Consider the following 5,822-nt stretch of genomic DNA (forward strand, 5'->3'; position numbering starts at 1 on the left):
AACTTCAAACCCTTTAAACAATGTGAATTTTCCTTTTTTTTTTTTTTTTTTTTTTTTTTTTTTCTTTTTTTTTTTTTCCTTCTGGCTTTACTGGCAGCTGATTTCAGGATGATACCTCTGCACACAAATAATTCAGGGTAAAATTTCTCATCCCAACACAATGGCTCAGCATGAATTTTGCTTGCATTTGATACCTAGTGTAGATAACCCAGATGAAGAAGGAATTACAGGGTAATTTCATGTTGAGGGGAAAAATAATTTGATCAGGTCAAATTCTGCCGTAGTAAACTTGGCAAAGACTTGAGAAGTTTTTAGGGCTACCTATTAGGCACATAAATACTTGGAAAGCTGGACTGACTCTCAGTTTGGGAATTGTTAGACTGTTTCACAAGCTGAACTATTAGCTGGGGCAAGAACATCCCTGGGGAATCAGCACTGGACAGGGCTGTGATGTTCCTGCAGACCCTTCATGCTCTGCGTGGGGTTCAGTGTTTTCCAGAGTAAGTGAAATTTTAAGGCTTAAAGAAGCATAAGCCTGTACAGAAAGGCACTTCACGCTACTTTTGGCATGCCTTCAGTGTTTTGTGGCAGTTCCCGAGTGTGGTGTGATGAGACTGGGAACAGAGCTGCGCTCATGGGTAGGGAGATGGTTAGCTGTGTTCCTGTAAATCTTCGCATGCAAAAACACTGATCATCCTGCAGCTCTCACATGGTAGAAATATTGAATCCTGTTAGCAGTGTGAGTAATAGTTTTGCATGACATTAAACCTGCTTCTCAGATAGGTTCAGGTTCACCTTTTTTTTTTTTTTTTTTCTTTTTTTTAATAATGCAATGGCTTGTGCAAATAGAAGGCTAAATGAGTACAGTAAGATGGACTACAGTGCTCCTGGGGCCTACTACAGACTTTGTGTGAGATGGATGGAAGAAAAAGGATTTGTTCTTCTTTCCACACATTCCTCACCTGTGGAGTATGTGTATCTGTCAGTACAATGGGTTTTGAAAACTAATGTGCTAAAGAAAATGAATATAGTTTGGTGGCCATAAATGTCAGGTTTTTGCTTTGCTGCTTTTTTTTTATTTTCTACGATATTATTGGCTATTACTCTGAACCTTCATTTGAAAATGAAAAGGACCAAAGGTTGCTCTTTTCTCATTCCCTGTTTGAGTCTGGTAACAGGCACACACAACACAGACTGGAGAGATCCTGAAGATACTCTTTGCTTCTGCCACTGCCTGTGATTCATCAGAATTCATTCAGCAGCCCAGAGAGACCTGCTAAGAGGTGCACTGCGAAGTGCTGCTCGTAAAGTCACCTACTGTCTGTGCAGGTTCAGTTCATTCAGGCACAGATCATTTTCTCTTGCCTCTGCTCACAGTTTCCATCTCAAAAACCATTTGATTCTCCTCCCTGGTAACAAGGCAGTAGTATGCAGCCTGTTTTTCACTTCCATCACTTCTCACCACACACTCCCTGCACTGAATCACTGATATGTAGACATCACTGATTCTATTTTCATGACATCCCATGTTTGCAGCAAAATTCAGTCAAAATTATTCATTATTAGTGTAACAGGGAGGATTTTTTTTTTTTCATCTTCTGGCTGTAATTTGATATTATTCACCTCCATTTTACAGAAAATTAAGTGAAGGAATCATTGTGCACCAGAATGTTTTACTACAGCTTTTGTTTCTAAAAAGAGCCGCAAATATTTTATCTAAATATTTTATATTAAGGTAAATGTAGTGAATGAGAACAGAAAGCACTCATAACAAGTGTACCCTTATGCTTCTGTGGATATTGGTGTGCACAAATGAGGAAGATCTGTGTTTGTTTCTTCATCAGTTCCATATATTGGACTGGCTGTTCTAAGTTTTGAGCATGTCTTTCAGTGATGGTGTGAATTCTCCTTGGTTAGAAATCACCCTGCAAAACTTGAAGACAGTAAATTGTGAGGGAATTTTGGAGTGGTAAAAAGAACTGGATGCATGCACAGTGAGTAAGACAACACCTTGCAGGGATAACACAGTGCTTTCCCAGTGGGAGAGATGTCCACTTGGAGAAATCCTACATTCCAGTAACCAAACACTGTGGGTTAACAGAGCAGCAGCAGCTCCTGGCGCTGCAGCCTGGCATCCCACTGATTTATTGAGTCTGTCTGAAGTTGAGCTTTACTTGAGGGAATTCTCCTTCACATTCCCTTCATCAGCTGGAGTCAGATCAGAGTCTGCAGTGGATGTGGGATTGTGCATGAAGGAACACAGGCTGGTGTACGGCTGCATTGCTATCCTCCAGGAACAGCTTTTCCTGGGATACTTTAAGCTGTGTGTGAACTTGCTGGCCATGACCAGCAGCGTATGATAGCTGCTGGCCTTTCCATCCACACCTGTTTGGAGTAACAAGAAAGAAATAGAGGATTTTTGGAATGGTGGCTGGAGGGAGGCTATGCCCTGTCTGTGTTTCACACAAGCCCAGCATCAGCACACAGCACAGCTCCTTGTGGTTAATAATTCTGAGGAAGTCAGAAGCCTCACAGTGATCCAGAGTCAGCCTCCCTTGCAATATTAAAATTTCTTCATCCATAAACAGAGAAGTCAGTAATCTGATTATGAACTGGTATGAATTAGAAATTGAGTTCACTCATGTCAATAGCTGCCAACTTATGCAAGTGCAGAATTAGGCCCTTGGTATGTGGAACAGCAGTAAGAGTAAATTTTATATACTTACATAAAGGAGAAAAGAAAGCAAACAGCTATAGAAAAACATGTCATGAAGTATATATATTACCAATATACACATTACCTTTTTATTTCTTAGAATGGTGAGTATACAATTCATATAATGTGATAAAAAAAAAGAAGAAGAAAGGGCTGTGGGGATTTTTTTTTTTTTTTTTTTTTTTTTTTTGGAACATAAGGCTTAGAAAGCAAGAGGCAGGAAAATATGTGGCCCTGGAACTGTGCTGGGAGTTTATAACAGCAGGTTACTGCAGGACTTGAATAGTGATCAGGAACCTCTGGGAAACAGCTTCTCCAGCAGCAGTTCTGCTGCCCATGGCCACTCGCTGCATTCGACAGTGGGGCAGGCAAGATTTTCTGTCAGAAAACCTTCTATCACTTAAACTTTCTGGATAACTTAATCAGTTTTCCTGGCTGATCATGTTGATTTCTTTACTCATTTTAAATAGTTCAGGAAGGAGGCTCATTCAGTGCGCTCAGGGGCTGCTCCAACACTGGCAGGTACCACCTGCTCCATTGCAACATGTAACAGAGGCATCTGCTCACAGCTTTACTAATCTCCAGCATACTTCTGTGATCACTCAGTTATTTAATTGCACCCTAAAGGCACTGAAATTTTTGAAAACCTCCTTGCAGGGCTAAAGTGGATGTTCACACTAGCAGTTAACATCCAGGGTGAACTGCATTTTGCTAAGCAGCCAGTTCCTGAAGAAGATTACACCTGTGGAGGATTAACAGCCACATTGAGGAACCAGAGGAGTGGCAGGGAATGATATTACTGAAGAAGTGAGCAGTGGTGCTCTGGAGGATTTCAGCCAGCACGTTCTGGAATCCCACTCTATCGATTTACTTTGCTTCTGAGATATTTTGTAATGACAAATGATGCACTTCTAGAGATTTTACAGCTCCAGCCTTTGCTAGGTTTATCCTCTAATTAGGCTCCATAATCAGCAAACTTTATACTTTCTAGGAATAGATGTCTTAAAATTTGTAGAAGTTCATTTAAAAACAATATATTGGTTCATTTAAAAACAAATTATTGATCTTCTCTCTGTCTTTGGCAGTATTTTAATCCAAGCTGCTTTTCCTTTGTTTTTATGAGGAAGAGATTTCTGTGTTAGCCTAAAGCTGGTTCTGGGGCTTGCATGGAAGATCAGCCACTGTGAAGCACAAAAAAAAAAAAAATCAAGGACAAAAGTTTTACACAGAGTTCTCATAGGAGCTTACAAGAATCCATAGGTACTTAGACTAAAAATATTACTGCTTCATTCTTCTGTCTTCAAATAGTTCCTAAGTGAGATTGTCAAACACAAATATATTTAAAGATGAAGAAAAAGTCTTTGAGTCTTCCAGGCTACCTCTGCTTGCTCAAGCTTCTGGTGACATATAACTTGAAGCCATAATTTTCCTTTCAGAACAAATATTTGGGTAGAGTATGGTGAAAGTTAGCCTGTTAGCCCTTTTCCCAAACAACCACTTACACATTCCCTCCTCCTCCATACCAACCAAAGAACCTTTGAGTTGAATCATAACTCTCATTTTTATGTGAGGTCTTCTTTTTCCCATCTATATCCATTAAGCTTCATTCCTGCCTGCATATGATAGAGAGAGGTGAAAGGGCACTGCTGAGCCCCTGATATGCTTGCTAAATGTGTTTTTTATTGCTCAAAATCCAATAAATCTGATAAGGTGAAGGAGGCTAATGTGAGCAAGTGCTGCAGGCTAGAGGCCAGCCCGGAGGCCTCACTTGTGGTGCCCAGAGATGATCCTGCCTGAGCCATGAGGGACCCTCTTGTGCCTTTACTCTACATTTGGCTTCCTAGGGAAATGACATTTTTCTTGTTGTCACTGCAGTAAACATTTCTGACTGCTCTCCTCCCTCTGGAGGGGGTGTTTGTACTCAAGGCTGGTTCCCATACAGAGCTGCCTTGGCAGCTTTCTGCAGACTGAGCAGAGGATCATCAGACTTTTCCTCATCAGCTCAATCTCTTTTACCATCCATTTGCAGCAGCACCTGCCTTTGAGTCCGAGTTAAGGTGTGCAAAATGAATTCTGACTATGGAACACTGTGTTTGAGATGATTTAAAGCAGATTTTCTTCAGACATCTGAAGTCACATTGAGATTTACAAGCACAGCTGATGGTCCCTGTAGTCCTCTGGGAGCATGTGTTGAGCTGTGAGCACTCAGACTTCTCCCTTTGCCTGTCCCTTCCTTTCAGAGTGGGATGAACCTTTGACTTGCCCCTCCAGGCCTGAACCCTGGTGCCTCTGGGCAGGTGCTTGGAGGAAACCAATGCTTCTGGTGGGAGTTCACACCACTCTAAGTACAGCTTGAAGTTTTTGGCAAAACTTTTGTTTTCTTGCTTCCCTGTTTTTGGACAAATGTTTTGTACAGGTTCTTCAAGCTACTTAAAAAAATGGATGGCTGTAGGAAGGAAAATGAGACAGAACCATAGAGCAAGTTAAACCTGAGGCCAGAATATTTAAAAGTCATTTTATTTCTGAGCAATAGCTTCCTCTGCTGGGATTATAATTTTTGATATGGTATCAAATAGTGCTCAACAGCCTCCCTCTTGAAAGAACTGATGCCTAAAGCTGGAGACTCACGCAAGGAGAGACTCCAAATCAACAGTTTCTTTGGGATGTTTGTGCCATGGCTTCTGGCTGCAGTCTGCCCGTGTTCTCCTTCACTTTCCCCTGAATAGACTTTACCTGCCCTTTTTACAGTTTCATGCATCACTCAAAGACACCCCAGGTGTGTGTTGTTTTACTGGTAGGTTTCTCTAAACAAAAAGTCATTGAAAGGTGTTAGGTTTATACCACATTGCTTGATCATTATTAGCCTGAGGTGTCACAATCTGCTCACAGAGATTACCAGTTTCCATCCCCAGATCCTGGCTTTGATACCAGCTCTGGGTTGGACCCGCAGAAAGAGCATTTTGTATGTTTCTGGCAAATCCTGCTGAGGACTCTGGAGGGTACAAACAAACCCTGTGAAAGTTATTTGGGTGTAAGCGTAGTCAGAGCTGCATTTCTTCTGATCCACGGGGAAGCGTGGAGCTGTTGCAGCGCTCAGCAGAGCGCG

The sequence above is a fragment of the Empidonax traillii genome, unplaced genomic scaffold (genome assembly GCF_003031625.1).
Source record: "Empidonax traillii isolate 1590-97213 ecotype Southwest subspecies unplaced genomic scaffold, ASM303162v1 scaffold815:size503231, whole genome shotgun sequence".
NCBI lineage: Eukaryota > Metazoa > Chordata > Aves > Passeriformes > Tyrannidae > Empidonax > Empidonax traillii.